The 26,579-nt window shown below is 36.7% G+C and overlaps 1 protein-coding gene across 4 annotated transcripts in view; it reads left to right on the forward strand.

Annotated features, from left to right (window-relative positions):
• Positions 1-3,112: 3,112 nt before the first annotated feature.
• Positions 3,113-26,579, forward strand: part of CCHR5.PART0H21orf62 (chromosome chr5.part0 C21orf62 homolog) — a 557,240-nt gene continuing 533,773 nt past the window's right edge. For all 4 annotated transcript variants that reach the window (XM_044071415.1, XM_044071419.1, XM_044071418.1 and 1 more), the window contains exon 1: positions 3,113-3,255. The gene's annotated coding sequence lies outside the window, so the exon portion shown is untranslated. The remainder of the gene's footprint in view (positions 3,256-26,579) is intronic.

The raw sequence follows: 26,579 nt of genomic DNA on the forward strand, positions 1-26,579 counted from the left end.
AAACTCAGAAAGTTACTAGAATAACAAGTTTTGCATTAGCATGCATTTCCTGAAGGATATGAAGTCTTTGTCACTTCAATCCTCAATGATTAGCCAGAAAACTGCACATGTTATGAAGAACAGACCATAATTATGAGGCAAAAATCTAGACATTCTGTGAAAATCTGGACAGCTGAGATTGCAACAGTGATCTAAAGCTGAACATTTATAAATTAATAATTCAAAGAAATACCACAGGAATATTCTTCCACAGCTGTTTGATCCGGGCCCCTTAATCCGTATTGCATGTTACATAATACAGTTTGGTCTGTAGTGAAGAACAAAAATGCTTTATTTGTTATAAGTAATATTTCAAGCTAAAACTAATATGCAACTGAGCTTGACACAAACTCCTATCTTCCCTTTAAATAACTCTCTTAATGCTATGGCTTCATATTACATTTTCCCACTTTCCACGCCCATTTTTTTGAGTCATTACCTAAGAAACTTTCCTAGCTAAAGGACATTCTAAAAACAACTACACTGCCTGCCTAGTACACATATACACCCTAAGCAAAGCCTTTCTTCTAATAATTTTTGCTAATTTATTTTATTTATTTTTATTTATTTATTGACATTCGTTGACCAGGAATGTACACTGGATCAGAAACCCATTTTCAGTGGAGGCCAGGAGAGAAAAGCTCCACAGACATTGTTCTGTTCCACACAAAATACAGAGTTAATACAGAGATATACATACAGTATACAGGATAGGGAAGTTGGTACAAAGCGAATTTAGAAACATTTAAATATTATTACACTGTAATGATACAGAGTAAAATACTATTTTTCAAGTACATAATGTAATCATAAGTGTAAATACAATATTGTAAGTTGGAAATTTAGTAATATAAAGAGGATGGAGTTAATGCAATAGAGGTTTTAGATGTAGGGTCTGAGTAGTTAAGTGTGTAGGATTAAGGAGGCTTGCACTGTATTTCACAGGTGGAGGTAGGATTATTTAGATAGAGCGTTTTTAGTGCAGTTTTGAAGGCTTTTATGGAGTCAAGCTGAGTAATGTTAGAAGGGAGGGCATTCCATAGTTTGGCAATATTAAAGCAATATAAGCATTGTCCAGCTCTTTTGTTGGGTTTACTTACATTTAAAATTGGCTTGTTTGTAGACCGGAGGGTTCTAGCTGGGGTGTATATGTGTAGAACAGATTGGAGTGCTGGGCAGCTATTAGGATTGAATATTAGCTTGTGGGCGAGTGTTAACTGAGAGTAATGTAGATAGTGGTGAAATTCAAGCCAGGACAGGTTAGTAACAGCATTACAGTGGTGTGAGCAGTTGGGCATGTTATAGTAACAAGATTGCAACTTCTTACTAATAGATGTACAGAAGTTTGTGAAAATGGGACTTCCATACAAGAGGGAGGGGAGAAGTAGATGCTTGCTAGTTTTATCTTTGTTTGCTTATCTAGGTAAGTTTATGTCGGTATTGTTTTCCAGGTTTGATGTGTTTTTTTTTACTGTATTGAGAATGTGTTGCTCGAAAGAGTGTGTGTTATCATTCCTAGAAGCTTTGAACTTTTCACTTATTCAGTTTCTATATTGTTTTGTGAAAAAATCTTGAAATCTGTGGCTGGTGGTTTTGATGAAAATAGTAACAGTTTAGTTTTTGGGGTTCATCACTACTTGAGCATCATTTAGCCAGGTTTCTATGGATGTAAATGAGTTTTGGGTAATCTTTTGGAGGTTAGAGAAATTGTTGGAGGAAGAGATGATAGTTGAATCGTCAGCATATTGAATAAGCATGCTTTGTTGGGAGGCTTTTTTGAGATCATTAATGAATATGTTAAAAAGTAGGGGTCCTAAAATAGAACCTAATGGCTGGATCACAGCCCAAGTCTTTTGTGCACACAAACTCACACTGGGTCTTGGGTATCAGATAGTTATCTGCCTGAATTAATCATAAGCATAAAGAACAAGGAAACCCTCATCAGATTGTATAGGCATCAAAACATTTCTGTTTTTAAAATATTTATTTTCCACTCATCTCATCTGAGATTCGATTTATTCTTAAAAGTCTTGATATTCTCACAAATGATTAAGATCCCCTTTCTGATATCTGAACTCTAATTACCCTCTGCCTCTGCATCACACCACTGAATGTACTTCTGCACCAAATATCAACTTTTGTCAAATTAATTCAATAACAGGTCTTGAAAAAGCATCCTAGTTTATGATCTTTAATCCTTTCATCTGGCTTACTCTGCTCACACCCTGACAAACTGTGACACTTTTCATTAAATTTAGCCACAATCACTACACTAAATGAAGGTATAAAACTATAGCCATGTTTCCAAATGCACTGATTACGCAGGAAAGAAAAACATAGGATATACTTGCAAAAGTCACCAGACTAAAGGCTTTAATATATGAATAACTTTCTTCTTTGCAGTTCTTCAGAATATCAATCTATGAACCCTTTTGCTCTGCTTTCAAAAATGGTGCCTTTTAAGGCAAACCCTACACTGATAAACTGTCTAATTAATTCTGTCCATACTGCTGTATACCATGCTTGTGTCTGATAAAATATGGTGCAGTGAAATAAAGGTTCAGAATAAGTTAATTCTGCAGTTATGTATATTCAACCATCTGTGTATATCAAAGGCTCAGAATTCTATTTGTCGTCTGATCCCATAGTCCTCGATAAGCAAACACACCATGTTTAATACACCAGTTTATAAATACAAATACTACCTTATGTAACTTTTCTCTTGGCAGTAGTTAGCGTATTTCCTTGGTTTCCACACTTCTACATGACTTCTTTTCTTTATTGTTTACCACTGATTTGTTTCTGCAGTATTTATGGCACACATGCTTTACTGAAAATATATTTTCTAAGCTAAGAAATCCCTTCCAGCTGCAGCGAAATGAGGTAATTTTAAATGCTAAATTTTTTTATCTGATAAACTCGGATATGCACTAGTTTTGGTAGAAAGAAGCAATAACGAAAGTTAAATTGTCCTGAAAGTTTAATAATAAAGCCTTTAAGCTTCATGTGACACTTGGTTGCTATAGGAACAACAGGACATAGGCAGTTTCCAAAAGGCAAGACCAGAAACACATTCCAGCCAGCTCACAGATTTGAAAGACTGCGTTGATGAAGTCAGCTTAAGTAAAACATTAGCCATAGACTGCAAACAACTAGAATGCCCCAGAAATGGCAGTGGATCTTAACACAAGAAAGTGAGACTGTTTTAACAGAAGTGTAAGTAAACTATTAAATATATATATATTAACATCCTTTACAAGATCGTATAGGAAGTGCAGTTTCTGAATAGTCTTAAATTTATACCAGCTTCTTTAAACCTGTTTTGATTATTTAGTACAATGTAAAGACTTACTACCAATGTAAAAGCATTGCATAATGGTAACATGGAATGTATTCATATATATATATTTTTTTTGCCAAGTATGTTGCTAGTATTTCCATCAAACAGGTTAATGCTACTGCTTGTTAGCGTGAACAAAAAGACTGATCCATCTGTAAACACAATGCAGAACCACAGGTAGCAGTACATTCAAAAGGTCTTATTCTTATGTTTATGTTCTTAGCACTATAGTTACCAAACACTTTATATTATGGCACTGGTCCTGCAAGGGTGCCCCTGGTAGTACAGCTTTGTATTAAACCCTGTCTGATCAAGTTTAACGGATGTTTGTCTAGAAGAAAAAGGTCAGCTAAATTTCACAGGATGAGTTTATCCAAGTTGTTTTTTACTTTTTCCAATATTTGTTCAGCAGTCATAGTAAACTTGCATTTATATAAGTGACCTGGAGTAGTTGCACAGCTGCTGATAGCAAGATCAACAGGCTATTTTTAAGAGTGAGCTGTATGTTGACAGTGGAAGGCAGTGTGATATGAGGTGAGGACACAATAGTTTATGTACTCTCATTATACACAACAATGCTGTGAGATTTTGAAGAGTCCCAGAAGATTTAAAAGCTTATGGGGTTTGTGCACTCTACAATTCGCAATGTTTGATAAATAGATACGTAGTATGCATTTTTGTTTTTTTAAGAATTTTACCACTGCAGTCCCAGCTGCATGTTTCTGTTCTGAATTGCTACTGATTCTGTTGTGTGACATTTGATGTTTCTTATGTAATCAACTTAGCCTACCTACATTAAAACCTGAAACGTGTGTATTGGACATGGTGTAGATTTGACAAATGTTTGTCACAAGCTTACACTATTAGATTTCCTTTGTTTTCTTACTGTGCCCAAAAGACAGTGGCATTCATTCATCAATACCCTAACCACAACTGATTCAGGGGATGTGTTTTGTGTGTGTGTGTGTGTGTGTGTGTGTGTGTGTGTGTGTGTGTGTGTGTGTGTGTGTGTGTGTGTGTGTGTGTGTGTGTGCATTTTAACTGACATATTTACAGTTTATTAGACAGTTGAATGCTAAAACAAAAAAATCTGCATTTGAATACTTTTGGTTTGATCATTCCATGGACACTCACACAGCCAAGGCATTATTAAACTAAACAGAAGTACTCTCAAGATGTTAAAAGCACTCTCTAAAAGACCAGTCACAATGAACAGTACAAAAATATTTAATAATAAATAATAAAATATAAAATATGAGAATATCTAATTACAGCAAACACTGGAGTTTCAATCACAGGAGAAATAAAAATAACATAGTTGGACAGATTCACATAGATGCAGAAAAACAATACTTAACTAATCTCACTGTATTTCCTGACTGTCTAAAAAATAACTGTTTCCTACCTAACTTAACTAATACAGCAAGGCAAGATAGGATGCTGAGATGCTTACTTCCACAAGGCAAGGTGATGAGCTTTTAACTAAACTGAACTGGACTAACTGAAATACATCTTTTATATCAGGTTCCAAAGAAAACAAAACAAAACAAACTGCTGTGTGAGTTTCATCCTGTCAGTGCTGGTTATAGAATGACATCACATCCGATCACCTGACTCTGATACAATACACAGAGCTTTACTAAAATCTGTTGCAGTATCTGAAAGCTATAGAACAACTTGAAAAAAACTTCTGCTCTTCCCTTTCAGAATTCTCTGTTTAAACATATACATTTAATCAGTTATAGCAACACTGTTGATGCATTTTAACACAAGTATCTATATAAATCAGTGTGATAGTCAAATGACACAAAATTATTTACAAAACTCCAGCTAACTATGCTGGCCTATGTTACACATGCACTGCCCTATCCCTGGCACAGATGGCAATATCTCACATCATCACAATTGTTATAGAACACTGGTACAAAATTCTTCTAATGTAGATATTTGCAAAAGAATGTCACATATGGCTTGACATTTTCACAGTACTAGAAGTCATACAGGGCACAGACCTGAACCCATCATATCTGACTGTATTTGTAGCTGAATGAGTACAAGAAAATATTTTGTTTCTTTTTGTTGAACCTTTCAACGCACTATATTTCCTCTGAAGAAAAATGAGTTTTAAGTCTGAAACACTTTGACTTACTGCTTCCAAATTATTTGGTTGATTTTCATGTCATCAAGTTAAAATTTAATAAAGGTTCAGCCAGATAAAAATAACTAGTCAAACCTTCCATCCAACGATGCTGCATTTAAAAAGTGTTTTTTTTTTTTCAGGGAGTCAAGCACCTCTGCACTCCCTGATCTGGGAGGCAAGCTCTCCAAACTCTCTGAACTTCTATAAACTGGCTTCACATTCACAGTAATGTAGGAAACAGAAAAAAAAACATGCACAGTACTACCACTCTTGGGGCAGGGGCACAGATAGAAACCACACTGGTATTGTTTTTCTATAGAGAACAGCAATCATGGAGTACAAAATCGTCACATGTAAATTAACATGTTGAATGCTCGTCATTTTAGATGAGTACAGCACATTTAGTCATCGACTCAGTTAAACTGAAAATTATTTTTTTTGTTTGTCATTAAATTCCTTTTGATTGAGTGGTATGTTATTTTTTGGGGTGTGTTTTATTCCTCAAATGGTAAGATAGCACTCAATCAAAAGGAATAGGGGGAAAGGAAGTTTGTACTTTTCCTACTGTTGTGCATTCTCAGAGTTGGTATACTTAAGTAATAGGGGATGTGGGGAATGCAATCCTCAGGTGGGGAGTGAAGCCACCTATGCAGAAATGATTGCTTTTGTCTTCTTTATTGGTTTTTATTATATATGTGGTTGATGTACTTTCATCATTTTTTTTGGTTTCACTGATGTGAGTTTATGATATAAAATATACTCATTTAGACCTCATTTACTCATAGATTAGCCCTATTCCATTCAGTCTTAAGAGTTATTCTTTAGGAATCAGTACCTTCTGCTGTGAAAGGGTTAACCTCTTAAACAAAACTTTGTTTTAAGTTAAGTGCACATCAGGTCAAAGCAGCCCAGTACAAATGCTTTAATAAAATCAGCATTTCTTAACCTTCACATCCTACTGAATATCATCATTTGATAGCCTTTGAGTCTGATGTTTCAGTTTGTTATGATTTGTGATTCACTTGTATGTATCATAAATATTAATTGAATAACTGCATGACTCGTCTTATTGTTTTGTGGACCTGTCATTTTTCTGTCCACTTCATTATACTTCATATTTAACCGTTAATATGTGCTTTAACATAGCTGTATCTTGTTCACTGATTTTATCTTGGTTTTCTATGGAATGATCTTTTGTAACAATGTATCTTTTATTTGTCTGTATTCTCTGTGTATGCCTCCATGGATGTCAAGAAGTGTCATCCTCTGTGGAGCACTAACCTGTACTGCAGTCGTTTTTATAATAAAACTTGGAAGTCAACTTCAGGAGAGAAGTCTTTTTTATTATTTCTACAGAATACAGCGTATGGTGCACCTTCCTGCTTATACTTTTCATATTTGCTTTTGCTTTGAAGGTGCTTCATTTGGTAGGACTCGTTTGTTCTTTCATTTAGGAAAGTGTCATTAAGACTTTCTGAATCAAGTGCTTGAGGTCCATAAATTTCCTCGTACACTTCTTGAAATACATGTATGATTTCTTCATCTGTGAAGAAAGAATTACCTTTATAGCCAATTTGTTTTATTGTGGTAGGTGGGGGGTTGACATTTATTATCCTTGCCAGGATCTTGGAAGGCATTTGCACCCATTCAGCATATTTGTGAATAAGTCTGGACTCCATAAGAGAGTATTGATTTAGGTGTAATTCATGTAATTGTTTTTGGATGGTGATCATCTGCTCTTCAATGTCTAAAGAGAACTTATTTTGCAGCTCCGATTCTAGTTTTCTTATTTCTTTTTCTGGTGCTAACGTACGTGATTTTGTTTGTTTTTTAATTAGTGAGGCTTTTTGGATAAAGATACCTCTTAAAGTAGTTTTAGCAGCCGCCCATTGTACGTCTAGGGGTATATCGGATTTTTCAAAGGCGGTAATTGTCGGTGACAGGAATTCTTGGATTTCTCGACAAAGAGTCATGTTGTTCAAGAGATTTGGATTAAAGGACCAGTTTGAAAGGATGCAGTTCTCATGGTTAGGTTTGAAGATATTTAAGCGAAGGTTAATTTTGGCATGGTCGGAGATAGTTCTAGGGTCACTGCTATATATTATTTCATAGGAAGAAAAAGATGATGAAATTAAGAAAAAGTCTATCCTGGACCAGGATTTGTGGTAGGCTGAAAAGAATGTGTACTTACTAAAAGAGGGGTCCTTTCTAAAGAGTTCAAAAGGATAAAAAAAGTTAAAATCATCCATTATGTCTCTTATAGTGTTGTTTGTTAGTTTTACAGGCTCTGTCCAGTTCCAGTCTAATGGTCATGTTCCAGTCTCCACCAAGGATCATTAGATGGTTATGGAATTTTTCAATGAGTGAATATATTTCATATAGGAGCGAGGAATGTTGTAAGCAAGATCCATAAACATTTAATATAAGTATTTCTCTTTTGTATGATGGGATGGAACATGTTAGGTAACACCATCTGCCTTCTGAATCCCAGCCAGTGGTTTTTATTGATCCTTTGAAAGATTGTTTGATAATTATTGCTACCCCTTTGGAGGTTGTGTTATTCCTCGCAGCTATTGTTTGTTTTATCCATTTCTTTCTAGTGTCATTAGCCCATTGATCCTTTGTCATGTGCGTTTCTTGGATAAGAGTAATGTCAAAAGTAGATTTTTGAATTAAGTGAGTACTAGGTTCATTTTTCTTTTATTTTGTAAGCCTTTTATATTCCATGAATCTATCGATACCATTTAGACAAATAATTAGTGAGATGATAGAGTCAGGTCCTTATTGCTAGGGTTAGAAAAAAATGTGCATATATAAGGGTTGTTAGCTTGTATAGCAATAAGTACCAGGATTGGTAGCAGATAAGATTTTTTTTTTTTTTTTTTTTTGTTAAAGCAAGTTTATAACAATCGTAGGGTATAGTGACAGCCACCTCTCTCAGACCACTCCCCGTGCTTAACCACATTCTACTTTTATCTGAAAGAGATAAAAAGAAACTATTTACATAACTAACTATTTTACAAAAAATTCTCAACATTCCAAAATCCAACTTACTACACACATTGACTTCTTGCTCTAAAATAACAATGATTAATTGACTGTTTAACTTATAATGACAACCAGAACATGTAAATGGCTCAGACATCCTATCCTTCTACAGATGAGCAATTTAGAGTAGTGCTTTTTAATATGATTGTGCATGTTTGGCTCATAGTAGAGCTGCACACAAAGAGTCAAACAATAATTATGCATCCCAATTGTCATTACAAAACAATAATATATGGTACGTTTGGCATCTGGAAGTGCTACGTCTTTTCCTGACAACCACTCCCCCACCATTACATTTTATGTCACCTTATATGGTAGGCAGCAGCAAACATCTGTCCCCCACCCATTTATTTGCTTTGCCAAGATGCACTGCCTCAGTATTAGCCTCACAGCAAATCAGACCCGAGAGTGTTATTTCATCTGCGTTATCCCCTGCCGACCTGACCTGAGTAATATAGATAGATGCACAAATAAGCACCCATATGTGAATATACAAAACATACACAAACATGTGGTGTTACAGATTCCCCACTATGGAGCAGCTATTTAGTTGAGGACCAACTTCCATCACATCTCACATCCAGCTGAGAGTACTGCCTGCGATGGAGGCGTATCCTCTGATGCATCCAGGACCGTGAGTAGGAACACCTGTAGCAAGGATATCATCTGGGTACCAAAACAAATAGCCCTTCTGACCCATCTCTAAACTAAAACCTCATACAGCTTTAATGGATCTGAACTGGATATTAGACTCTGTATACCTCTGCAAGGGTGGGCAGAATACTGCTTGTTAGACTCAAGCATCATTTTCCAATATTTTCCTCAGCTTGACCCTCCCATTCTCTAGAAAATAATTGGAAAAACTTTGCATTACATTTAAATAGTACCATTCTCACATTTCTATGTATTGCTTGTATTTTTTGTAAAAAAATTGCAATAGCGAACTGCTTTTGTCTAGTTATTTACAAAGTGCCCTTCACAGATTTTATACAATATTCTGTTTTAAATTCTTTGAGGATAGTATTGCTATACCTGAAGATTTAGAATTATTTTAATTTTCGCATGACTTTAACCTGGCTTGTGGTTGAAGAGTTTTGTACCCATTCAAATAACCAGTTAGATAGCTAACAAACATTAATACATAAAGTGTATGTAGAAAACCCACGCCAGTGATTGCCCAAACATGAGAGAAATTATATTTGACATTGGAATTGATTCCACATCACATATGACCACCTGTAGGGAAGCCACATTCAGTACCATCTAAGCCACAGGCCATCCTTAGTCTCAACAACACTGGAAAAGAGTGTATTCTCTTGCTCAATAACGACTGCTTTCTGTTTTTCTGTCAACTGGAGTCTGGATTTTCTCTTCAGGCCTCTGGGTAGACAGTGTTTTAGCTCGCCTGTCATTGCTCAGCTTCTGTTTTTGCTGAACTTTCTGTCAGGCTGACAGAATATATCACATCTTCTTTGACTGAAGTAGAATAGAGAGGTAAGTAATTCTGTCTTCATTTTCATTCTCATCAACATTTAAGAAGGTGGTAATCCCATTTGTTGCAATGGAGTATATCTATACTCAAGCATAGTTAGCTAAAAGTATTGTTTACAACTGGAAACCTACTTTTTCATGATATTGTTTATAGTTTTAATAACTCATTCAGTCTGTACGTCTGACTGCTGCTACCTTGTTGAGGAAGCAATGTGCTGACATCCACAAAAATGGGAAAATGTGTTATATTTTTAACTTAACTGTGAACCATTATTGAAGATGGGAATCATATGGATTCTGTGACATCAAAAATGGATTTCTTCAGTGTAAAGATAGACTACTGATTTGAACTTATGGATAGTTTGAATAGTTGTTAACTTAAATGAAATAATGGCTATCCTTGAACTGAAACAAATCAGCTGATACATTACTCAATGGCCTGTCAGGTGTTTCATGAGGTATCCAAGTGTTTTTAATGTTGCTTTTGTGAGATATTTAGAGTTGACAGTTTCTGACCATAAGTGCTGTTTGATGAAACATTCCAGGCCAGACGTATTATGTCACATGTCCTTTCTTTTTACTTGGTAATGCCCAAGTTTACTTCACAAATTCTTGCATCACAATACAAATCTCTTTGCTTCTTAGATAAAACAGACTGCACTAGATGAGTCTCCAATGCTTCTTCCTTCCTGCAAATGAATGATTCTTTGATTCAATAGAATGTTGTACAGACCATTTCCTTCGTGAACACGTGATTCATATTCTCTGTGAGTCTGCACGTTATCAACTTCCAGATGTGGATCACAGTCATTGTGGGTTTATGAATCATCTTGATTGGGTCCTTTGCAAAACTTAGTGCTTAGTGCTTGCATCTGCACAATGTGAATTTGCCTTATCATGCCCAAGCGTACATAAACTGCTTTTTCTAAAATATCTGGTTGTGTACTGACACAGCTTAAGACAGTAAATTGTAATATTTTCTTATCCAAAGCTTTCAGTTGGAGATCAGAATAAGTCAGCAATAAGTCAGAATAAGTTCGCAATTAAGCTTTAGACTCTTAACTGCAAGCAATGTACACTGAGTTATAATACAGCATTTTGCTCCAGTATCTATCTTAAATGCAGCAAGTTTCCACTTTATAAGATAACTTTTCAGTCTAGAGATTTTTGCAGGAACAACATTGCTGAGTTTTTGTGCCCAAGAAAAGAAACAATAATACAACAGCAGCAAATAAGAGTCGGCACTGAACACGCAGATAACAATGAAGAGAAAATAAAGTCTGACTGCCACTGCTAAAATCATAAACTTTAATGATAAACAGAGATAAGTGCTTTTGCATATTAAACACTTCATCAGAGCTATTAAAATCAACTCTAGTTCACATTTTAAAAAGTATTTGACCAATAAAAACTTGTAAAAAGTAATAAACCAATGAAATCATAAAGGGGGTCTACATCCCTTTTCATGCAAAAACACCATGAGTAATGATTGACAAATCAGGTCATCAAGAAAGTCTACACCCCTTTCACGTTTAAAAGACAGTTGACCAATAAAGAATGATAAATAATGGGCCAATAAAATCATCAAAAAAGGGTCTTCCCTTTTGTATAAACCAGCATAAGAATAGTTGACCAGTCAAATCATCGAAAAAGTCTGCACACCTTTAGGTAGGTCTAAGCAGAATGTTCCCATTCAATCCTGGAACTTTATCTGCTTGTAAGGTAATGATCCAATTCATATCACTACTTCTTATAATCTGGTCAACAATCTGAAGCCCTATAAAACTAAAACCATGGCAATCGTTAGATGAAATGTATTTGGCAAGCACATTCTTCATCTCCCCATGTCTAATATCACTCATATGCTGCAAGATTCGCTCCTTAAAGAGTCTGTTAATCTTGCTATCATAAAAACTAAGACATCTATTACAAATAGCAATGTAGACTATATTCTTAGTTTTACAGTCTGCATATAAATGTGGTGTATATCTTCTGCCAGATACTGGATGCACAAAAAAGTTATTAAATGAGATATGTTTGCATACCTTACAAGAACAGTATGCAAAAGTACCAATCTGATCTGATCTTATGGCAATATTCCCTTTTGAACAATAAGAAAGCCGTTTCTTTAGAGATTAATTGTTTCTAAAACAGAAACATGGTTGTTTACCAACTATTCTTTTGATGTTATCATCTGAGGTGAGAATCATCCACTCCTTCTTAATAATATTGCATATATACAGTAATTCACATCACTTGAATAGGTAAGTGACAACTTAGTTTGTTTATTCTTTAGAGTTTTTGACATTGAGGCTCTTAAAACATTCTTGTCCTTGTTAGAAAAATAAGGCTTTCCCTTCATCATTCTTAAGCACTTCACTTCTTTGGATGATTTTTCAATCTCATCCTCTTTATAGCCTCTGATACAAAACTCGTCCATTAAGTTTGGAGATGCTTTTAAAAATTCATTTTCCTAATGTATGCAAACAAGATGTCCTTAGGAACTGCCCTTTTAGAACATTTCTATAAACATATCCCGTGCGCATGCTCATGCGCTCTAGTAACTTTTTTTTTCCAACATTCTTTCTGAAATAATCCTGCACTGATAAAACCACCATCATTAATATATAAACGATCATCTAAAAAATCTATGTTAGATGATTCATTCATAGTAAATTTAAGAAATGATGTCATCCTCTCTAAATATATACTGAAATATTTCAGCTGTTCCAATGTCCCATCCCATAGCAAAAAAAAAATAGTGTTTACAAAGAACTTGCAATATATATGTTGAAAGAACATATTTCTATTTAAAACATATGTCCCTTCCCATTTGAACAAGACAAGATTGGCATAGCTATTGGCACATGGAGTGCCCATAGCTACAGCCAGCTTTTGCAGTTAGATCTTATTGCGGAACACAAATGCATTCTTTTCTTAAACCAACTCAAGAAACTTACAAATGACAGTGATCATATTATTGTCATATACACTTCTTTCAACAAGAGAGGCTCTCACTGAATCTGTATCGTATTCATTTGGAATTACAGTAAACAAGCTCTGTATATCCAAAGTTACCATACAGTAATTCACAGTCCCTTCCAGACTGCCCACACATTGAAATAAGGAGTCAAAAAACTGTCAAGTATCTCTCAATACAGATGGTATTGCATTTAATATGGGGTTTGATTTCTGTTCAGCAAAGATGAACAATGGCTCCATGACCCAGCCATTGCCAGCAACAATGGAACACATTGGAGGATTATGCTAATTCTTATGCACCTTAGGTTGACCATTAAAGACAGGAATCAAAGGTTCGGAGACAAGCAAGTACTCATACATATCCTGCGTAATCATTCCATATCATAAATCGTATCATGAACTGGTTTGATTATACTCTTAATATCCAAACTTGTAATGTCACAGTATGTATCTCTATCATACAGCAGCAAGTGCATCCTGTCAATATCTTTTTTGTCCATCACAACAATTGCGCCTCCTTCGTCAGCTGGACAAATTTGTATATCTTTTTTATTCTGTAAATCTTTAAGTGCCCATCTGTCTTCACATGTTAAATTATAAAAATGACGTTGATGTTCATTCATCTCCTTAAAGAGTTCTGTTTCATACATTTTAAGAAATGTCTCTGCAGTAGCACTAACCTGTGGTATAAAAATAGCTATTTTTTTAAAATATCAGATGTAGTATCAGAGGTCACCACATAGATGTTCTTCAACATAATGTTTCTCACAGAAAGTTTCAGGCTCAGACTAACATCACTCAGTTTTGATGGTGCTGCAGGAGTAAAAGATAACCCTTTATTCAATAATGACAAATGTTCTTCCTTCAATGTGAATTGTGACAAGTTGACCACTAATGTATTCATAGCTGGCTCTTCCTAATTTTATTTATTTTTATTTAACATTTGTTTACTAGGAAGGTCCAACTGGGACAGAGCCCATTTTCAGGAGAGGTGTGGGGAGAAACACTCCAGATGTATGTCTTTGAATGTGGGAGGAAACCAGTGCACCCAGAGGAAACCCACATGAATGCATGGAGGACATGCAGACTCCATATAGAAGGCACCCGAGCCGAGAATCAAACTGGAGAACCTTTTGCATTGAGGTGACAATGCTAACCACTGCACCGCCCACTTTGTGCCCAATGAGTACGTATGGTCTCTATTTTATATCAACTGCATTTATAAACAAATCATCTGATAGAGAAGATTTGTAAGAGTAAGATAAAGGAATTTTTAAGTTGGTGACTTGCACAGTCAGTCATTTTAATTAGACCAGTCACTTGCAAAATATTTTTCAGTCCTATTTTAGTTTTCTCTAGGCTTCCCGACTTCAGAAAAATGGTTAGGCAGTCCACAATTATGACACTCTCTATTAAGTCAAAATAGTACCACAAACAATTGAAGAGACAAGAATGTAGTTGTGTCTTTCGGCTTTTCCCGGTTAGGGGTCGCCACAGCGGAACTCTGGTCTGCTAACGATTGGCAGTTGAATTTTTATGTGCCGAGTTGCCAGCCCTGATGCACAACCTTCAACAAAGATACGCCCATTCACGCATGTCTCCACGCAGAAGACGCTCTAGCTGACAGTCGAACCGGACAGCGTCTTACTGTGAGGCGACATACACTGTATTATAAACCATGAAACCAATGATGAAAATAATTTCATCTCTAAAGTTCCACACACTTTGGATTATAAAAGGTATCACTTCAAATTAAATACTAAGACTTCATGAAATGAAATATGTGATCTAGTGTAGCAGATAAAAAAACAAAGATAAACATTGTATCAGATTGTTATAGCAAAAACAAGTAATAACATATAAAATAAAGTCACTGCTTCAACAATCTTCTTTTTAATACAGATTTAAAGGTAATATGGTCATTAAGACTGTGACAAGCACAAACATTTAAATTAACTTGACAACTATATTCTTTAAAGTCCAGTTTTTTTCAGTATTCAAGCCATGTTAATTTTCAAAACACAGTTAGACGTTGCCCATTCGATTCTCAGCTAGAGCGTCTTCTGTGTGGCGACATGCGTGAATGGGCGTTCCTTTGTTGAAGGTTGTGCATTAGGCCCGGCAAGCCAGCATGTAAAAATCTACTGCCAATCATTAGCGGACCGGAGTTCCGCTGTGGCGACCCCTAACCGGGAAAAAAAGCCGAAAGACACAACAACATCTAGCATGTGCAGAATAAATCTAAATGTAGTGTTAAGAAATGCATGCCTGAATAAAAAAAAAAAAAAAAACTACTGCCTTTTTTAGAATGGCATAACATTCATAAATTGTCATATTTGATTCCCTAAAAGTGCACCCTATATAAAATATGTTGCAACTAATATACTCAGCAGCATAAATAACATGTTTATGTCTACTAAGTCCTGTATATGACTTCCTATCATGGTGATAGGCACATGTTATTCTTTAACTATGTCATTCTGCTCATGCACAGTAGTAGTGAATTCCTTTGCTGCCATAGTATTTAAAGCATTTCTCAAATTGTATTTGCCCTTACATTATTATTCTTCCTAGTACCAGCAGATCTTTGCTTCATTTTTACACACATTCAAGTCCTCAGCAGACTCTTTCATTTGTAAACCAGTCAGTTCTGCAGCACTACACACAGTCACAGTTTTATCCAATGTACATTACATCCAGAGTCTGCAGCTTTTTAATTTTTACTGTGCCATTTTTAATGCCACAGACAATTTTGTCTCTCAACAATGAATTATGCAGCTCACCAAACGCACAGTATTTAACTTTGTAACTTAATTCAGTTATATCCCCATTAATAGATACTTGTAAACTACACCCACCCACCACCAGTGAACACCCGTAATAAGCGTAACGTTTATATTAAACCCTTTAAACAACGCTCCTTCCTACTGCAGACCCATTAACAACACAGGTATCTCTTATACATATGGTCTGACAATCCTTATTGCACTCCTGTCTCCTGCCTAGATACTTTTTACACATAGGCCCCCTTTCTGTAAAAGTCTTATCCCTGGCATATTTCAATTCCTCTCACAGTGCGCACTTGCCTTCAGCACATGCATAGTATATACAGAATCCCCTCCCTTATCCACCCATCTTCATCATATACACTTACAATAAACAGTTCCTTTTCAGTCCATATCACAGCCTCAACACAATGACATGTAATGTGGGGTCTCCACTTCCCCATCTGTATCCCAACCCCACTTCATACATAATATTCTAGTACCCCCCACCCAGCTGATTACCTGCCCCAAAACATGTTCATTATTTTATCATTTCCCACTTGCTTAACTTATCTCAAAACATACATATTGCATACCTATCTTTATACTATACACATTGGTATAGTATCCCCAAGTAGCATAGTCACCCACAACATAAACATATTATTACCTACCAAGTAAGTGCACACAGTCTTCAAAAAGAGCACACATACTGTTTTAATATACAGCATCCCACTTCACACCCATCTTTAAAAATATTGTTATTCATTTTTACAGGTAAGAGGCACCCTCTTCAGCCATGACCTAGATAAAACAAAAAAAAATGAACAAATAAATATACATATAAAAAATAACATTTAGAAAAGACATAACAGTATGAGGTCCAGAGTGATGTAGAATAAATATACCAACTCTAAGTTAATACTGTTAGAATTCCTGTCAGAGACCATCATAACCTGCACTACAGTTGTTAAATTGGCAATTTACTTGAACACAAGATATCAGGTATCAGCAATAGTGCATTTGCATGAACCTTCTTCATTCAGTAATGCTGAGAGTTGCTTTGTAAATGTAAGTAAGGCAGGCAAGACATAAAACTGCTGGGAAAGAACAGTTCCATACCTTTGGTCCTTGTATGGGAACTGCGCCAGACATACAGGCCAGTGATAATATTGACCGCCTTTGATTAAAGAACTCTTGAGACTGTTTTGAGTTTTAGAATTATGTGAGGTGGCTATAGGGCTCCAGTTTACTAAGTTTAAAGCACAAGTTAGAAGTGAGGCTCTCATGTTTATGGGAAGACCTGCCAGCACTGGCCATGATAAGAAAGTGAAAGGGACATAGCCCCCAGCAATGAAACAACAACCTTGATTTTCTGTTGCCCACATTTTAAGCCTGATTGCAGAAGAAGCAAATGTAACTGGCAGGGCTTATTCCAGAGAGGGAATTAAGGTACCATTTTCAGCTTCTGTTGAGCTTTTATATTATGACTTTGGTGACTCTGTATTGTTGAAAAGCAGTCAGAGTATCCCATCAGTTTTCTCAATGAATATCCATTCATTTTTAAACCATATCTCCTGGTAAGGGTCATAGCAGTAGCTTGTTAACCTGTCCCATGGTCTTCTCCTGGTGAGCCATGTTTGACACACCTTTCATACGAAGGAATCAGGTAGCATGCCTACCAGGAACCTGGACTATGTCATCTGACTCCTCTCAACTGACTGGAGCAGTGGTTGTACTCAAGGCTGCCAGATTTCATATTCTGTCATGAACTGCAAAGCCAGCTAACTTAAGAAATGTAATTTCTAGTTTGCCCCCTATTTTTTCCCCTCTTCTTCGAGATCATCAACCCCCTCCCAATCAATCTACCCATTCATTCACGCCATCACCACAGGGTAAGGGTCATCCAGGAGTAGACAACATTAAGCCAGCCAGGAGATGGTTTGATTGTCTTAATCGTGCTTCAGCCCTTGGAATAAGCTGTGTGTGAGATGTGCAGTGGATATTAGTTTGGACCATTCCTCATCTCTTCAAGTGCAGTACATCAACAAGGCATTACTATCCCCTGCTCTCCACTAGGGTCCCCCAAAGACAGGCATGCCATCCTGCCCACCTCCACCATGAAGCATCCAAGATACTAACTAAGACCTGGTCCTCTGTGACATAGTGAGGGCACTGTCCCTCCATCACACCAGTATAAGATAAATGAACCTCATTTCAGCTGCTTGTGTCTGTGATCTGAGCCTTGAAGTCACTATCAGCAGTTCATGACTTATATCTAAGGATGAAGACTGACTTGTGAACTACAAGCTGCATCCTACGACTCAGCTCTCACTTCATTACCAGTTTAGTAAAATGCCTGCAGCATTGCCATTGTAGCACACATCCACTGGTCAGTCTTACAATTCCTTCTACCTTCGTCATAAAAAAGACCAGAAGATACTTAAACTCCTCCACTCAAGTAGCTGCTACATTGCAACCACACACACACACACACACACACACACACACACACACACACACACACACACACACACACACACGTGCGCATGTGCTCATATGCACTCACACACATACGTGTGCGCGCGCACACACACACATACCTACAGAGAACAATCCATTCTTTTTATGGGAGATGACCACTTGGTTAAATTACAATTGACTTCCTTTAATTAAAGCACTCATTTAGAAAATAAATAAAACTCATTAAAAGGCTAATGATATCCAAATGTTATTCAGCAAAGAAGGAAGATTCTTAAACTAATTGGCCTAGTCCTTTGAGCCACACAGGCTGCTTAAAAGCCAGGACACCCAGATTTGAACTGGGGACTTCTTGATCTGCAGTCAAATGCTCTACCAATGAGCTCTACCACCATTCCACACATATACACATCAATTTACTCAGGTACTGGTACTTGTAGTATAATGCTTGCAAACAGCACTAAAATCTACAGACTTTCAGGTGAGAGTAAAAACAAAACTCCAACATGGCTACAAAGGTGCTTAATGCTCATCACAGAACTTAAGTACATTAATACCCTCATCTTACTTGGATTTAAATTTTGTCCTACTACATCCAGAAATCCTGGAACACAGCAGGCTAGAGAAGGGCATCCTCATAATATGGATTCTTTAGGTAAATTAATGGAAAATCTACAACTGGGGACTGCAACTTTTGAGACAGTTAATGTAGGGCTAGTTCTCAGTGGTATGGTTTCAAGTAACTGGATTTGATCTAATGTTTGTCAGTATTAGCTGTGACAAGGACAATGGTGTGGTTTTAAGTAATAGGATTTTCTCTAATGGTTACCAGTATTAGCTGTAACAAGGACAGTGGTATGGTTTTAAGTAACAGGATTTTGTCTAATGGTTGCCAGTATTAGTTGGGACAAGGACACTGGTGTGGTTTTAAGTAACAGGATTTTGTCTAATGGTTTCCAGTATCAGCTGTGACAAGGACAGTGGTGTGGTTTTATGTAACAGGATTTTGTCTAATGGTTGTCAGTATTAGCTGTGACAAGGACAGTGGTATGGTTTTAAGTAATAGGATTTTGTCTAATGTTTGCCAGTATCAACTGTGAAAAAGCATTCTCTGTGACAGAGCTGTAAGTAAGGTTGCTATGATAAAGATCTCAGTGAAGACTGCAATCACTTGGTACAAATATATTATGACACTATAGGTAAAAAGGACTAACAACAACTGCTTCATTTAATGATTTGTTGGGGATTAGTAAAGGCTGATTGATTTGAGTAGCCCTACCAACTCTTAAACTTTAGGTCCTAAGATATTCACATTTTCATCCTATTTGAATCCTGACTGGTTATTGTAGGGGAGTCCTTAATAAGTCTGCAGCTGTTGAAAGAAGGACTCCTCCTCCTATTCTGGTATCTTCTCTGACTGTAGAAGGCTTGGTAACTGTAAGGCATCGAGTTTGACTGAGGAATTATGTCATCTGCCTTTAGCCAGAATTCTTTCATTTCTACAATGTCAGGCTTGCACAGTCCTGATATTTACAGAAGAAATTGTGATTCTTTTTCTGTCAATAGCAAAATTAATATTGTTTCTAATCAAGTTGTTCACTGTTGCTGTTACATGAGTGTGAGGAATATATATATATTGTTTAATATCCTACAGCAGGCCATACACTCCACAATACACAAACACACTTGCTACCACAGTAGCAAGTCCAAACAAGCAGTTTATGAAGAAAGGTACTTAAAATATTATCAGAGTAGCATACAAGTACTATGCTGCATAAACATGGTGTCCACACACTCTGCTGCATCAATGACTCCACTTTAGCACAACATATGAGATGAGAGTGGGTGATACTTATTATAGTGCACTGTCACAGTGACAAGAGTGTTCACCAGCAAGTATCCTGACCCCCATCCTATCCACTCATGTCTCATCCTAATTTCAGATCTTATTTATCAAAGCTGTTGGTGCCAGTTGACAAACTTGTATAGAAAGGTTATTTTAGTATGCAGCTGACCTGTGTACTCTGTGTGTTAACATTAAGTTGAACTGCATAGAACCTCAGCATATGGGGTATTTCCATCTTCCCCTTCCTAATGAGCTACAACTTAGTGGGTGCAGGAGAGCTTAATGTTGCCAAATGTTATCCAGAGACAGGAAGTGAGATTCAGAGCTACAGTATGAACTTTGGAGGACCAGCTCATAAAGATTACATACAGCAGGTATGCAATGCATATCTAAGAAATATACAATACATGAATAAAGCTGCTAATGCAATTTAGAGACAGCTGTACCGTGGACTATAGCTGCCTACAGAATCCATTCATTGTAAGATGGTTCACCAACTGGCCCACAAACCAGGCACACACTATCAAAGTGGGTGGCTCCACATCAACCAACAGACCTGTTACCAGTGGAGTGCCACAGGGGTCATTGCTGGGCCCCCCTACTGTTTGGTATATACGTCTCAGAAATTCAGGTCAAAACTAAGGGATTGTGGCTGTCCACATTTTCAGATGACTGCAAACTGGGTGCAATTACACAATCCCCAAATAATGTCAATATACTCCAGGAGGGTCTTACGCAAACTAACAACTGGTGTCTTGGTCACGGTCTCAAACTAAATCCAAAGAAATGCATCATCATTCTCTTCAGCACAAACAATGTCCCTTCACACTATCAAATCAACAACACCTTAAGCACCCATGAAGTGGTAAGGGCCTGGGGATCACAAGTTGACTGCGACCTTAACTTCGACCACCACATGTCTACTGTAGTAAGGAAGGCTTTCTATGTAGCACACTTGATTTGTAAAGGCATCACCTTGAGAGGAAAAGAGGTTATAACCTCTCTATTCTCAGCACTAATTCAGCCCATAATTGAGTATAAAGCACTGTTCGGCATGTACCATACAAAAAGCACCTGTAACAATTGGAGAGACTTCTGAAGTTTCTAACTAAGAAGATCAAGGGAGTCCAGCACATGCCATTCACAGACCAACTAAAGTCCCTGTAACTATACTCTGTATTGTATAGCATTCTTAGGGGAGACTTATACCTGGCTTACAGAGCAATCTCAGACCCAAACCTAATGAACTTGCTGCATATCCACAAATCAAGCAGGACTAGGGCTACCTGTTCCAGGGACCTAAATATGGTCTGTGACTTAAATAGGACATGCTGGAGGGACAGATTTATCTCCCAGCAACTGCCGCTTCTCTGGAATAGGCTACCAAATCATGTGAAGCAGAGCACCTTTATGACACTGTTCAAGAGGAATCTGGACGAGTACATGAGGCATTGTAAATTCTTACCGGGAGTCTCGCCCACAACCGTTCTGGACATGGGCAGCCATTATTGAATGCAATCTTGGGTATCAACTAATATTTCTATGGTATTACATTGAGATGAAACGGCTAGGCTTGAAATGGCCTCCGGGTCAATAGCCTTGTAATCTCCTATGATCCTATGATCCTAAGTGCCTTGCATCACAGTTACGAATGTAAGTCCACTGTGCTACTATGCAAGCACAGTTTATCATTCCCCATTTACCGCTTCAACACACACACACACACACACACACACACACACACACACACACACACGCACACGCACACACACACATACACACACGCACACGAAACTGGATCAGTGATCTGTCATGCCTTACAGGTAAAGCTGCTGCTGCTTATGATGATGATGATGATGTAGCATACCTGCAGTGTACCCACTCCCAAAGGCCCCAGACACATATACAAACACTCACACACACACACCAGTTTCATTTTTATCATGTCTGCTGCTGTAAAGGAACCCTAACTACTTCCACAATGGCATCAACAGTCTGCCTTAGCAGCAGAGCAGACCAATACAGCCCTGTAATACGGCAGGATACTCTACTTTTGACATTAGTCTCGAACTATAAAGTCCAAATGCTTGCATGTAAAATGAATAATGATCCTAGTGCAGATATGTAACTTTCTGAATTACACTGGTCTTTCCTGCATAATATTGCTAGAATGATCTACAGTCTGTGTACCATTAGCGTACCATTAGTACATCCCAGACATCCCGCATACTATTCATACAGGAGAGTTCATAATGCTACCTGGATATTTTGCTTCAGCATACATATGTAACCTTCTCCCAAGTATCAACACAGGTTGGTATCACACACACACACATACATATATATATATATATATATATATATATATATATATATATATATATATATATATATATAAAACTGTGTGTGTATATATGTATGTATATAAACATAAATATATATATATATATATATATATATATATATATATATATATATATATATATATATGTATATCTATATACACATACACATACATACATACAATATGGCAGTCCCATCCCTTATGGTACAGACAAGAAGACAGCAGTGTGAGGCAGTGTGAGGCAGTCCGATGAATGAATGACCACATGTTCACAATAACTTTTGTGAATGTTTTTCTGAAGCTGTGTTTATTAATATTTCTGCAATTACAGCAGTCTTGATTGAGATATGTCATATTTTATAATGCTGTGACTACAATAAATCCTTTCGTAAAAGTATTGTTATTACAGTTTGCAAGTATACAGAATACATTTTATTTGCAAAAGGATCCTAAATGAATTCTACCCTGTTCTGTGACTGGCTATAAGACAGTCACAGGGAAGCAGCAACATTACCTCCAAGGATGCTTAGCAATGATGATGATGCAAAGCTTTAGCTCTCACATCATATTTCTTGCCTTTCCTTTTAAAATAAGAACATGGAAAATTCTGGGTAAACATTTGTTTCTGTTTTCAGTTCTGACCAATTGATATTATATTATCTCTGTACTGTTTCTACTTTTTAGTGTACTTGTAAATCACATTCATTCCACAGTATATCCTTAGTGTGCAAGATATTATATGTGCCTGCTATACAGCATGTACAATTCACTATGACAGTTTGTAACACACTTAGAATTTAGGGGGGCACCTCTAAGATGCTCAGCAGTCCATATATCATGGAAAAAAATGGCTAAACCTCCAGACTTGATCCACTCTTTCAGTGATATCACGGTGGTAGGAAGGTTAAAGCTAACTGTATAGAGGGGAGTAACTGCAAAATCTGGCAGTCAGATAGTCATTTTTCATTTGCATGTGGAACTGAGCGGTCATGATATGAAACAACTGCAGAAGATGTGAATGTGGACCTTCCATAGTAAGGTACATGCCCCATTAAGTATCTGCTGCTGTGCCCCAGGTGGTTCCTTGGGTGATGCAGTTTCTGTACAGTTACAATACACTGTTGCCATGGCAGTTTACTGCTGTGCTTCCAGTTGTGCCCTGGTAACCAGTACTGCCTGTACTGACATTTAAAAAGGAGAAATTGGACAGCTCATCTGTTACTTCATCACATCTATTTTCTGTAAATACTGCCACTGCTCACTGTGTTGTGAACGGTCTTCCTTTACCCATCAAAATCAGTTCTTCAGCATCACTTCATCATCAAAATTCACTTTTCCCAGCCTTGTGAGTATTACACTGCTGTGGTGAATAAAGGAGAATGAGCTCCCATCCAGCAATGGGACAAAAAGTTATCTTAGCTGACATACAACATCTGTGCTTGCTCTGAGACACACAGCCAAAATCCTAGCAACCGCTGGCTTTGTCCATTGTCCACTACCTAAAAACGTAATCAATAGTTTCAATTCCATTTTGTTATACATCTACCAAGTTCAGTTCCAAATCACATCTTATAATACTAGAAACATCTAAACCAGAATAAGCAGAAATATCAGAAAAAGTTAAGCCAAATGATATCCAGACAGCAGGAATGACTACATGCTTATGTACTTCTTCTAGTGCTGCTATAAAATCATGTCATCAATATTTCAAGGACAGTGCAACAAATGAAATGTTCTGCCACTTAATTTAACCGACAGTGTATCGGATATCTTAACTGTCTAATCACATGCAGAACATATTTTGCAGTAGCTCTGCATCCTTTTGACCATTTATTGACCATTTATTTTGCAAATATTTTTGATCATTTTTGTAGGTATTCTTACTACACAGTGATATCTTTATTATTTCTCTTTTTCTCTCTGTGTACAAATATGCCCATGAGTTTAAATTAAACCGATTGTTTTCTCATTAGGGTTATTTCCTAGTTAGAAGCACCCTATCCTGTTCTCCTACCTTTTTTTCTTCTCTAATCTTTTCAAGTTATTGTTCTGGTACTAGATGTCTCTCTCAGATCCATTTCACTATAACCGTTACTAATCTGTCTCGCTCCCATCATGCTTCCTGTTACTGGCACTCAGAGATGTCCTATTTCAGCACCTTGCTGGCTCTAATACACTTTAGTTCCTCACCCTATCTGTCTGTCAGCTCTCTTACTAAGAAAAACAGATTCCCTTTTCTTACCTCAATATTTTCTAGTGACAGACTGAATCACACAATCAACTGCCCCTTTGGTAATAATCCATGCAGCCCACCTTCTATTCCTAGCTATCATTGCGTACATTTCATATAAAAAGATTACTGCGGTAGTAACCATAAATTCAACAATTATATGATCTAACTACATAGGAAAAAATGGGAATTGTGGGAACAATACATGCAAGGGAAGAATGAGGCCTAAAAGGCAGCAGGACTTAAATTAAATGAGCTATGTAATGTTTGAGTGAGAAAGATTGGGTAGATTATAAGTGATGTATAATGTTTTTTAAGCAGGAGTTGAGTTTCTGTAGTGTAGTGGTTATCATGTTTGCATACTATGTGAAAAGTCCTTGGTTTGAAACTGTGCAGAAAAAGTTTTACTCTCTGAGTGGTTGGCATAATGGTTACGGTGTTTACCTTACAGACACAAGGCATAGGGTTTGATTCTCATGTGCAGTAATTGGCTAGGCTTAAAATGGCCCACAAGAAGAGCTAGCTTAGTAGTGATCTATGCACTATGAGTGTGTCAGTATGGTTTGTGATGTAAAATGCTTGTGACGATGATGGTGTGGTTTGTTTTCATTTATATAAATGTATGATTGTCTATGTAGTAAGTGATGGTTTAATGAAGATGTTTCTTGTTTAAAAAAGCAGGAATTGAATAATTCATGTCATTTTGCTTAGGTTATATGATATATAGCAATATATGTGAAGGATAATATTTATGTTCATATAGTTTGATTACTTTTATACAAATGTAAATTTGCCTGTTTCACAAGTGATAATTCAGTAAAGGTGTTTGAAAAAAAAATGATATGATCTAAGTGCTCTGAATGACTTTTATTCCTACTAACCTTAATTTCTGAGGAGGGAGAAGTAAACCCAAGTCCATGAGTACTCTACATTCCACCTATTTATTTTCCAGTAGCATACATAATCATCCTGTTGGCCTGCACTATTCCATATATGAACACTGGCAGCATTTCTAACAAACTACATAACCCAAGACCTCTTTGGAGACACACTTGCCTGATATTCTGAAATAACTGTGACTTGGTTGAAACCATATGCTAATATTCACGGTGTTAAGATGTCCAGCTAGCAAATGCTGGAGTGAGTTCCATTTTTAATGAAATGCACTGGCATGGCAGTATGTTTTATTCCTTCTCTCTCTAACTACAGTATTAATCTTTCTATTATTACCTGTTTTGAATAGTCCATGCGTGCATTGATAGTACTACATATCAAGGTTTCTACTTTAAACAAACCCCTTAATACTTAAATCTTTTCATTTTAACATTTATTAAAAGATTTCTCATTTATCTATTTTATTAAACTATTCTCATATTTACCCCTTTTACTTCTCATTTCACTTCTTAAATGTAATACGTTTTCAGTGCTAGTCTCTGCAGCTTGGTTCATAGGTAGGTACTAGGCTATCGGCCCTGGGGCCTATACAAGCCCAGCCAAAAAGGTACCCTGGCTTTTGCCACCCAAGAAAATTATTCTTCTATAAATAACTGCTACTGTATACCTGTATTCTTACTCACTGCATATTATAAGCCACTCCATAAGTTATTTCAGTGTCTGCACCTAATAGAGCCACTGTACTGCTTGCTTACTTTTTGCCACTTTTTCAATAGACATTTGTGTTCATTAAAGATGTTTGATTTGTCACTGAAGTAGACCCCCATATATTACAGTGACTAGTGTTTGTGTTGTTTTTATTTAGATTATTGATGCAATGCATTTCACTGAAATATAATCATTGCATTAATTGTCTTTTAAACATGGATTTACAGACATTATGTCACTTTTTATGAATGAACTGTCCCAAGCATGGCTT

The sequence above is a fragment of the Protopterus annectens genome, chromosome 5.part0, assembly GCF_019279795.1.
Source record: "Protopterus annectens isolate FY-2018-M chromosome 5.part0, PAN1.0, whole genome shotgun sequence".
NCBI lineage: Eukaryota > Metazoa > Chordata > Ceratodontiformes > Protopteridae > Protopterus > Protopterus annectens.